Source organism: Rhagoletis pomonella, unplaced genomic scaffold (genome assembly GCF_013731165.1).
Source record: "Rhagoletis pomonella isolate Grant_MI unplaced genomic scaffold, Rhpom_1.0 Rhpom_scaffold_00004, whole genome shotgun sequence".
NCBI classification, from domain to species: domain Eukaryota; kingdom Metazoa; phylum Arthropoda; class Insecta; order Diptera; family Tephritidae; genus Rhagoletis; species Rhagoletis pomonella.
In genome coordinates this window covers 55,253,727-55,266,176 of record NW_023458558.1, presented here as the reverse complement: position 1 = coordinate 55,266,176, position 12,450 = coordinate 55,253,727, and the positions used below count along the sequence as shown (strand labels likewise).

General features: G+C 35.7%; 1 protein-coding gene across 1 annotated transcript in view; it reads right to left on the bottom strand.

The window, feature by feature from the left end:
* Positions 1-12,450, bottom strand: part of LOC118737827 (segmentation protein cap'n'collar) — a 93,643-nt gene that overhangs the window by 25,081 nt on the left and 56,112 nt on the right. The gene's annotated exons all lie outside the window — the stretch shown is intronic.

The window sequence follows — 12,450 nt, the reverse complement described above, 5'->3', positions numbered from 1 at the left end:
AAAAAAATTTAAGCATGTAAAACATTGCGAATATTAACAAAAAAGAGCCGTACGCTCATTTTTGGGTGTAACTGTACATAAATGTTTGACCTTTTTTTCTTGTGCAACTTGAAAGCACACTAGCGACGGTGGTACGCACAAGAAGGCATTGCCGCCGCTTTAATGATACCACAGCAACAACAACAGCAACAAAAAAAAAACAAAACAGAAAACAAACGCCGCAAGCTGGTGTTGCCTGAGCCGAAAATTCACAAAAAAAAAAGGTACAATCAATCATTCCATTTAACCACGCCTATCTCCTGTATTACTCAGCACAAAAATGGACGGCCTTTAGATGCGCCGCAGCAAGAACAAAAAAACAAAAAAACAAAAAAAAAAACGTTGAAAGCAGCAGTAGTGACTGCAACGACGGCTGTAGCAGCGGCAAAGGATCAACTTTTACAGCACAGTCAACGTCAGCAGCGTCCACATTCACACACACAGCTAACGCAATTGGCCAGAAGGAGATGATGCTGATGTGAAAGTGCAGGCAGAGAATGGCAAAGAAGTAGTGTGTGTGTGTATGAGGAGGTAATATATTGGTGGTTGCTTCTTGACGAGGATAATGTCAGCGTTGTGTAGGTAAACGGACTGTGTGTTGTTGTTGGCACACTCTGCGCATGTTTCATAAAAATATACAATTGAAAGTCAATGTTGGAAGGGATGGTCTACCAATACAGTTATGTTTAGCTACATACATATTAAGGTACCTAAAATGCATACACAAAAAAAAAAACGAAAAGCATCAGGCATCAAACAATCATCCAAACTACATAACTTTAGAAGCCTTCGTAGTTATAAAAAGCGTTATTGACATTTTTATTTTCCATTGTTTTATCGCCGCTTGTCGTGTGAATTATTTACGTCCCGATGACTTTATCCTGATGAAGTTTCCCTTCGATTTTAATCGAAATTGTAATTATAACTTGTCGAAGTTTCAGCGCGATGAATGGATTTGGTTTGCGTAGGTATAATAATTTTTTGTTCGTAGTTATTAGGCATGTGCATGGAGCAGTGATGGGCAGCGCAGGCAGAACTCCATAAGCAAGTGAAAAAGTTTTGCACATGCTTATGGAGTTCTGCCAATGCTGCTGATGCCTGGTATTTCCTAAAAGGAATGGTGGAGAGAATAAGGATGGATTACACATCAATTCATAGATAGAGAATTGTAGCGCGTTCAAAAGTTTACGTTTTTAACAGTGGCACATATGTACACTAGGGTGGTCCAAAAATGCATGGGAAAAAATAAAGTCGGAATTTTTAAGCTCTCACCCCCTAGGATTGTTCTATACCGAAAAAATATACTTTTTTTATTTTGAAATCAAAAATTATTTAGAGGTCGATCGGAAAACTCTGTTTCTCTTCAGGAGATTCGCAATAACAATACCCAATCATTTATTTAACCATTTTTTTCATATTAACTATACTTCATAGGTCCGCCGAAACCTACAGAAAATGTCAGGAAATGCAATGGGGGGATAAATAAAAAAACCTTACAACATATTAAAAAATTGTTAAATAAACAATTACGTATTGTCATCGGAAGTCTCCTGAAGAGAACCAGAATTTTCAAATCCGAAAATATTGGTTTTCAATATATACCTGGAAAACTTTGAGCGCTTTGAGCGACCTTTAAATTTTTTTATATTAAAATAAAAAATTGGGGTACATGTTTTTCGATATAGAACAATCTTAGGGGCAGGGAGCATTCAAAATGCGAAAAATAGTTTTCTTGTCGATATAAAATACATGGGAAATTTTGAGTGACCTCTTCATTCATTTTTTACCACCGTAATATACATACATACTTATACGTGTATATACCAGGGCTGCAAACCGATTTTGAACCGAACCGGTTTTTGAAACGAACCTTCGGGCTTCGAACCGAACCACGCACCGAACCGTTTTTATTTCGAAATGGCAAACATTGTTTTTACTACAATTGCAAGTATCTTCGAAAGTATTAGTCCTACATAAGTTGGTATATGGACCTTTTTTGTAGAATCTAAGTAAGCTAAGAAATTTTTTTTAGCACTTGAACTTTCGTGGACGCACGGATTGTACCAATTAAAATTCTAAAAAAGCGGATTTTCGGCCCACTCTATTGTACATATAAAGTCAAGGCCAAGTGTAAGGTTTTCAACATTAAGCCAAGATTTTGAGGTTCAATACAAAATTTTGTGTATGCTGTTTTAATCCTACATACTCGACTAGGCTCACCACTTTGTTGACTTTAAATAATTGTTTTGTTTTCTTCCATTGAAAGTATTCAAGGCGGGCCGCGATGCTGGCAACAGAGGAAGAGGAAGGTCTCGTCCCCTCTGCATTGGAAAGACCAGGTGGAGAAGGACTTCGCGGCTCTTGGCATTTCCAATTGGCGTCAGTTGGCACAGGAGAGAAATTACTGTCAGTTTAAATTCTTTTCTCTTTCATTTTTAGTATTTTATGACGTCAGTTTGAGTGGGTATGCTACAATTAGGGCCGTTTTCACCATCTATGGTTAACTCTAATTCCCAGGTAAACATCGTTACCGACTTCATGCATTAAACATTGTGTCGGTAACGATGTTTAACTAGGAATTAGTGTTAATCAGGGCTGGTGAAAGCGGCCCTAATTGTACCCTCGTTACACTCGTTATACGAGACGGGATTATTTTAAGCCAGCGATTTTAAACTCTTATTTCATACTTAATTTTTTATTTTTAAACTGAGGTTTTCCCCAATAGCTGGAGCTAAAGACCTAACACGCGATTCAGTAAATATAAAACTGTTTCCCGTGCGAGAGCGTCGAGTGTAGACGTGTGCACGTAGCTGTAATATATGGTCAGTAATCCGGTCCGAATTTTTTTTATTTTTAAGGCATAAGCTGTGAGGAGACTGTGAAAAACATAGGAGCCGATTCTTGAGGAAGTGAGTATATTAATCGTTGTCGTCTAACTTAACTAACAGTAGGCTCAGAAAGTGCTCAGGATTGTGCTTACTGTTCAACTCAAAAACCGCTGTGGACTGTTTGTAGAGCAGTTGACTAAACAGAACAGGTAAACTGCATCTCAGACGGAATTGCGAGGCAAGGTGCGGTATATTTTTCCTAAGTAGTAATGAACGCATAGGTATTCCGAGGTACTTACTTGTTTACTTTTACCTCAGACAAGCTAGTGAAAATACGGAGTACAAAGGAGATAGTCGTTGTTTGGGGTTTGCAGTTACAATTTCCCGACTATACTCAATCCCCACTCTTGCATCCTTGTTCGCGTACTCTGAGCAACGTGAACCTTGGATCACGACAGAGAGAGAGGCAGCTGCGGTGGGGCCACTCCGACTTATTCGGTTTAAGGACTCACTGAAGTCTGCAGCGTCTGTTCACCAGCCGGTTTAGCTGCAAGCTGGCGTCTGTCTTGGAGCAAGCGGCTCGTTATATAAACGTGCATTTTGTTAATAAACTACCCCCTCCTAGCAATGGGTTGTGCCCTGGGTCTGTCACCCGCCCACTAAATACCCCTTCCAGTGAATAAAGGAAATACAACTTCGGATTAAACCCCGTTTTCAATGCATGCAGCTGGAATGTCCGTACCCTTTGCGGGGAAGAAGCCTCTGCCCTCCTGGTTGATGTCCTCGTAAGGATAAAATCTGACATAACCGCCATCCAAGAAATGAGTTCGACGGGACAAGGAAAGAAATGTTTGGGGCCTTGCGACGTTTATAATCACAACAGACGGCCCGCTCATTAAGTACCGTCGCCGAAGAAGTAGTCGGATTTCAGCGAGCTTCAAAGAACACCTGGTACGATGAGGAGTGTCAAGAAGCTGCAGAGAGAAAGATGTCATATACAGGGCGACGTATGAAAACCACACTGGTGTAAGGCACGCTTCATGCCTTTGCTTTTATATGGCGCAGAAACTTGGGCAACTTCCGATTAGGAGGCTTTTAAGAGTATTCGAGAGAAAGATTTTGCGGAAGATTGATGGGCGCAATGGCGACAATGAGTACCACCGAAAAAAAAACACAATTTTGACCAAAATATAATAATTAGCTTTTTTCCATTTTGTCAATGTAAAATGAATACCAGTTTTTCCGATACAACAATTCATATAAAATAATCTAAATTCAATTAAAAACACTTTATGTCAAAATATTGACAGTAAGCTGGTTGGATCTTATGGGGTGACAGCAAGGTCCACTGACCGCTATAACAGTTCATACTCGTAGCATCCAAAACCTTCTCAGCAGCAATAAAGAATAAAAACAACAAGAAAGACGACAAGAATAGGCTCTTGGGTAATCATGTAGACCACCACATACGGAGCAAACGGATCTGAATGTACAACACATTGAAAATGCCCCGCTTAGATGGCAACTACAAGATAAACAAGATAAATGTCTTTTTGATCATTGAAAAGTAACCGAAATCGGCTATATTACAATATAGGTACATATGTATATCCTTTAGCATTCAAAGGCTGCGGCGACCACTTTGCTAGAATTTATGCCGTTTTGTGGTTAATGATGGATATTGTGTTGAATGTTTGACAAATAGTCCTTTTGTCGGCCGCCAAGCACTTGCTTTAGACATTAGCAGGAGAAAGCAGTGAAAGTAGGTGTACATTTTCTAATTCAGTGTGGATGTAAAATTTACATTTACCATGAAAACTGCACAATTCGAATGGTGCATCATCAATAAAACTGAAAATTCGATGACACCAAAGTGACTCTGACAGGCTGGCAGCAGACATAAAACCACAAATAGACAAAACAGTGTGAGGAAATCGACTCCTCTATTTGCGGTGTTGTATTGAAGCTATTAGTGTATTGTGGACAAGTGATCTTCACACGCAACTGGAAAGTAAATTCACATTGAAGCTGAAGCAGGTAAGTTCAAAGGGCAAATATACATACATACATATCAACATATTTTAGCCATGTAATGACATTTGGACACTTTAGCGTAATATTAATCATTCGCTACTCAGAGACCTCACGCCAAAGGAATCTCAGGGTACGTAGGCTGCAATAAGTAGCTACTTTTTGTCAGTTTGCAAGTAGATGAAAATGGAACTTAGTCAGAGGGAATTTTCAAATGTAACCTTAAATTAGTGAATAACACTATATGTACGTATATATACACTAGGCGACAAATGAAAGTGTACACCTTGTTCTAATATAGTATTCCCAATTATTTTCATGAACAAATTTTGCATTAATTATTTAAATATAGATCATTTTATAATATAAACCATATAAAACACAAATACAAAGTTTACAAAATTCCAAAAAAAAAAATATCAAAATTTTGAAACTTTTTTTTTATATGCATAATACATAAGAAGTGAAATTTACAAAAACAAGCGTGGTTTTTTGAAATTTTGGTTCTAACACTGTCCCGCATTTTATTTCATAAGAAATTCATGCTTATATAGAAAAAAGTGCAAAATCCGTCACCAAAATTCTCAAAAATCAATTTTTTAGCCGTTTAAAACTTCATTAGACTAAAATTGAATGGGGTACGAAATTGCATAATTTTCTAGAACTTCTGAAGAAAAAATTGAAAATTTTGAAATTTTTTAGAATTTTTGTGAATTTTATATAGCGGGAAATTTTGACTTGTATGGTTTATATTAAAGAATGAACTGTATTTTCATAAATAATTAATGTAAAAAAATTTTAATGAAAATAATTGTGAATATTATCTATATTAGAACAAGGTGTGCACTTTCATTTGTCGCCTAGTGTATGTTACAAATACATACATATGTATGTGTACTAAAAGTAAGCGCAACCAGTCCGAAATATGTATAACATTTTTGTACTTAACATACAAAACTTAAAAAATTGCTAAAGACTGGTTTACTTTCGAGTAACAATTCGCTTTTGTTGAATAATTGAATACATTTTGTTTCTAGGCTTTCGTTTTAAATCTGAAAGCATTCCCCTCTACTTATGTATGTATTTTTTATACATAATTACAATGTTTGTTTCTCATCAAGCGGTTCGATGACAGTTGCAGTAATCAATTAGACACATTGCGAATACGAATATGAATTTTGTTAACGCCCATAATCGATTTGACATGTGAACTTTTGCAGCAATTTGCACCACTCAAGCGACAGGCCGAGTATGTGACCGTAATTGCGGTTAAGCCAGTAGTGGTGTGTCGAGTGGTTGCCACTGGCGAAATTTTTCTGGAAAACATAAAAATAAAAAGTGTGTATGTATGTACATATGTACCTGCCAGTTTGTTTTTAGCGTTTCGTAAACAAAATATTTTATTTAACATATATCTTATTAATTTGGGTGTTTTAATAAGGAACTTATATATCGATTTATGCAACTTATAACCCTTGAATTTAATTGGTAAGATTTTTTACCCTTGTTTGTTTGGTATGTTTAAATCAGTGACGATCTCCAGTGGGATCTGTTTCGGTCGTGTCCATTTTAAATGAAATTTGGTCACATTTAGACAGGAAAATACATACATACGCGCATAGAGTAAAAAGCTCTGTCTGACTGTTACTGGTTTAGAACAGTCACGATCAAAGCGAATTCCGCGGAAGAAGCTTTTTAAAGCTCAAAAGCTCTCCATGAGCGTCACGGATTAAAAGCTTTCATTAGCTTTCACTGACTAGAACCAGTCCTTTTAAAAAAACCCGCCAAAAAAATTTGCGTTCGAGATTCTTCGCCATTTGCAGGTTTTTACAGGAAACCGTTCCAGGTACCACCTTGCATAAGGTTTATTAATGGAGAAAACAGCTTTTCCTGCAAATCCTGTAAATCGTGAAGCGTCTGGAACGCAACTATTAATTCTTTACTGCATCACAGGGATACTTTTGACTGACATCAAAATTAACTCTGTTATTTTGAATACGCCACATTGGCAACGCATGCATTGCCGCCAGTGTTGCCAGATATGCGCCTTTCCGCCCAGAATTGGTCGCATAAATTTACTTTGGTCGGTTGGAGGGCTAAACAAATTTTGGTCGGTTTTGTGATTACTTTGTATGTGTAGCGCATTTTCTTCCATACATTCGACAATTTTTTTTTTTGTATGGAAGAAGATAATAGCACCATCCGCCAAAAAAAAAAATATCAAAAATCAACGCGAATTCTTCGCCACTTAAAACTTGCACTTGCTTCAACTAGAATTTAATGGTCTATAGAAATGCATACTTCGAATCTTTCCAGAAATTCTTAATAAAAAGTTTGTTGTTGTAAAATTTTGTTGATAAATTTCTTATTTTTCAACGAAGTTTGAAATTTAAGCTTATAAGGTTTTTGTTGGATAATGAACTGAGTTTTTACATAAAATTATAAACATTAATGAAACAAAAGAACAACAGCCGAAATTGGTCAAAATGTTGTGCCCCTATTATTTTTCAAATGAATGTGAATTTATAATTAAAAAAAAAAACAAAGCTCTGTACCTTTATACATATTAGCTTGCCCTCGTGTAAATCTGATATACTGTTTATGAAACACAGCGCAAACACGATATATAAAATTTTCTAATACGGTATTCCCACTACAGCTTCATTCGTAATGCGCTCACTCACTCAAAATTGGTTAACCAATGATGGACCGAATTACTTAATTCGCCATACAAATTTTTTTTTAAAGAGAATTACTTAATTCAGATTCAATTGCCATGCGAATTACGAACGAATCGTTGTCGTCCCAAATATTTATGGGAAATTCCTTAAACACAGCTGTCAAAGCAAGACAGAAAAAAAAATCAAAGCAAAGGGAGAGAAAATGACGGAAAAAACAACGATGAACTCTCAAATCGAATTAGGAATACGCCGGGTACACTGGACAATCCCCGACATTAATAGCAGATCGAACAACTTAATTAGTAGTGCTCGCGGCAACTTACAGTAAAGAGGGCATTAAGTGATTTATGTGGAACGAAAAATCCAAGTTGAAGTTTTGGACGCAAATTAACTAAATAGTCCAGCATCAGTTTGACCAAATTTACATGCGAGTATGATTACAGTTACTGTAAGGATTATAAACTGAGAATTTTTAATAATGAAATTTTTAGCCTTTGAAAGAAATTGTTAATAAAGCAATTAAAAAAAAAGGAAGCTTGTACTTTTCATCATTTCAGCGTTATCATTGATTTTGGCCGGTACTTTGGGCGGAAACAAATTTTTTTTAGTGACAACCCTAATTGCCGCAACTAAGAGAAATCGCCCAACTCTCTCCTCTTGACGCGTGCCAATGCGTCAAAACAACAATGTGTGGAACGAAATAAAACCAGCTGATTTTTGTCCAATCAAATTGAGCCGTTTTGTCATTGGGTGCGGATGACCCAAGAATTCTAATTTTTGAATGCCTGAAAGCGTTTTTGTTTGAACTGATGTGTAACAGCTTTCATTGCCGTGGTGTAGAATGACTCGTCTTCTGCAATTGGTTTCCTTCAGCACTTAAGCAGCTAGCCTCGTATTAGTTTATTTGATCCTATTAATTCAAAATAGCAGTGTGGAAAATAATGATTTAAGTTCCTTTTGCCGAAGCAAGACTATTACGGCCCGCTTGACTCCCCGGTCTTAACGGTTTCTATCACATCCAAAATGATAGTTTCGTAATCGGATTGACGTTATTGAAGGTCTTTGATTCGTAGTAACTTAACTTAGCTAACCATATTGATGCAGAGTTGAGATATTTCGTCGGACTTTCTTTATTGAATTTTGGCCTATACAAACATTTTACAGTAAAATAACGAACATTTGGCGTTGTCGAAAAAATCATATATATAAGTTCATTCAAAACATCATATGATAATTTTATAGATTCTCTTCTCGGATCAGAGCATAACGAAAAATAACTTAAAAAAAGGCAACTTAAATGAATCGGTTATTTGTCAAGAGAGATTAAGTGTGTATTTTTCTTAAATGTCGATTTTTTGATGCAGTTCGATTCATTATACCTAGATCAATAGAATTTCATCAAAATTGCCATACCAGAAAAACACTGAGTTATTTTTTTATTTTTAGACAATATTTCCACGGATTTATGGCTTTTGAAATCAGAAAATGTGGCTACACTAGTACATGGTGGTTGGTCACCATCACCAACAGTGTTGCCAGAACTTTTTGGGCCGACCGGCTAGATTGGCAAAAAAAAGCGGCTAAAAACGGCTAAAATGTTTTAGTGAAAATTCACATGCTTTATTTAAATAAATCGCAAGAAACGAAAGACTAGTTAACACCATTAATTTATATCGAGTGTATATTCCTCATCAGTGTGTATTCCATCATCAAATTAATCACTATTGTATGAATGAATTCATTAATTTTAAGAGATCGTCATCTACAGTAAAATTATGGCAGCATTTTTCTTCACGTTTTAAACCGTATCTTATATATAAAAGATGGTTTAACGTTTTAACGCACATTGGATTTCTTTGCTTAGTTTTTATTATGTATATCCATTGAACTAAATATTCGCTCTACTTCTGCATTACTTATAGGCAAAACAAGAAAACTAAAATCTAGGTTGGAAAGGTCAGCAAAAGGGTTTTCTCTTAGGGCATTTCGAAATTGATAAACTTCGGCCCAAAATTTTACAGTTCAGTCTAAATTACTCCAGGTATGTAACGTTAACCGTTGCCATTGCATCTCTACGGATGTTATTTCTTCGGCATTATATTTGTGTTTTTGTTGCTGTAGTTGAACAAATACTTTTGGTTTAATTACTCTTAATGCATTTCCAACCGAAAAAAGTCAATTTTTTTTGGTGTGGCAATATTTGTAGGGAGCCGTTGGCGTAATTCCTTTATTAAAGTGATAATAAAATAGCGACCATTTTCTCGGCTTCGTGGTCAAAAGCGTTTGTGCTTACTTTTGTATTTAAATACTCTTCAAAACTTCGATAAAACTGAGGAAATGGAGCAAGGTATGGTTCCAACGGGGAGCATATAGGATCAAATGTGTCCGCGCTAATAACCACTAGGGAGCATAGATGCGAAAGTAAAACATTGAGTTCATTAAAAATCTTCATTGGGTCTGCATTATTGCTTTCGAACAACTTGTTTACTTTTTGCACCTGAAAATTAGGCAAATAGTAAAATCGGCTAAAAACGGCTAACTTTTTTTTACAAACCGGCTAACAAATCGGCTGCCGGCTAGATCGAATTTTCTCCGGCTAGTTGCTATCAAAACCGGCTAAATCTAGCCGGAAAACGGCTAAAATGGCAACGCTGATCACCAATACGAATACCCTACCAACAGCAGCTACAACATTATGAATAATTGCGCGAATAAATACAGCAATGATGTTGCAATAAAAGGGGCGTGACTGCACAAAAGAAAAGTGGCAATTGAAACAAAAAAAAAAATATTAAATTGCAGTGAATCCGACAATCAATAAAAATAAAGAAACAACATTAAGTGAGCATAAAAAGCATTTAAAACAGTAATGTGATTTTCTACTACCGCATTTCACCTTTTGGTTTTTGTTTTTAACCGCAACTTTGTGCTCCATGGTTTTTACGAGTATGTATCTTCATAATAATGTACTTGTCTTTTTGCACCTTTTTTCTATTGCGGCTTAGCTAGACGATGGCCGCTCACAACCAACAATGGCAATTAACGGAACTTGCGCGGTAATACTAACCAAAGAGAGGGTTAGACGCAGGACGAGCGAGTTTTTTTCGAGCTGCAACGGTGGCATGGTGTGATGTCGCGGCTGATGGTCGCGACTAGCTGATGGCTACCTGAATTGCGCATAACAATTAAAGAAATTGTTATTAAATTACCATTCGAATGTGAAGTGGGCATACTATATGTATGCACGTATTAGGTAAATGTGTACATACATATGTACATATACGTCCACCCTATGTGATTGCTGTGTTTGATGCAAAATTTTCTTCTTTGACAACAAAGTTGGTGCAATTGCTGTTGTTTCGTAATTAAATGAACGCTTTCTTCTTTACTTTTTCTTGCTCAATGACAAAAACAAAAATGAGTTGAAATTAAAAAAAAAAAGTTGAGAAAAATTACAGACTCTTTGCTTGTTTTCACGCTGTGATTAGCTCGGCGTGAGAAAATTTTATACATTTTACCGATTCAAATTTTTTTTGCTAAATCGGATGTTATTTAACATATAAAAAACTGGATATTATCTAGTGCTTTTCGTTAATTAGCTTTTAAACTTTAAACAGCATACAAATAAAAGTATTTGAATAGTAAAACCGGTCAAAATTATTTGATGTGTGTTTTCCCCCAAGTAATGAAATAAATCACAGAACTTAATCAGAGCGTCAGAATGGGATTTTGGAACGGCTATGCGAGGGAATAAACGCGATTCGATGATTTTTTTTCGAAATTTCTAACTTTCAACATGACGCACAATGGGCCATATGACGACATTAGCCGAAAAAAAATCGATGTGGATTTTTAATGTTTTGATAATTCCAAGTTGTTAGGAAATGTCCAATTACATAGAAAAAATTATCCTTTTGAGTTTTAAAGCCCATTTAAGTAGTTTTTTTGTGGGTCAAATTTGATGTTTTGAAACTTTGTTTTCTAAAAATAACACAAATCAAGTACATTTTTAAAATGTGGTGTGTTGTTTATCGCAGTGAAGAGCCAGAAAGCTGAAAAGATGAGAAGATGCTCTTTTTTATGAAATAAAAACAATTAATATGTGGACGTAGCTAGAGTGAAGTGTAAAAATTAGGCGTTTTTTCGTCAAAATATATGAACAAAGTCGAACTTTTTTGGACAATCTAAACATTGTATTATCATGTATTTTTTTTTTTTAATTTTTTTATGAAGCTCTTCATGATATCTTCTTTTAGATACTACTTAAGCCAGACTGTGCACGACCTTGCAACAATGTCAAATTCCATAATATATCAAGCAGAGTCTTTACGAAAAAATTGTCATAGTTACCCAAGAGTTGCGAATGATGAATCAGATGAAAGTTGACACTCCGACAGTAATATTTCGCAGACATAACTCAAAAAATATATATATAAAAACAAATATGTAGTTATAAGTTATATATTCATTAAAAATAGTTGAATATATTAAACAATTTTACATTCAAACTTGAAATAGTGTTTTTTTGCAGTGTAAAGCTTTAAAATTAATTAAAACTGAAAATACGTTTTTCGATCATATTGGTCTCAGAGCCCTTGAGAAGGTTAAAAACTATATTTCCAACATCTACATAAACTCCTCAGAATCGAAAGGAGTTAAGAAAGTACCTCGAAGGTGTTCACACGGGTTTTGTCAGAACTGGGCCAAAAATTAATATCTTTGCATCACACGTTTGCGTACCAAGTATTCAAAAGACGAAGCAAATGTGACGATAAATAGAATTCTTTAGGATAGCTTTCAATCCCTGAGGTCCCTATCGGAAGAAAAATCCTTCTATAAACCTTTCCACAAAATAACAATCATTCAAAGCG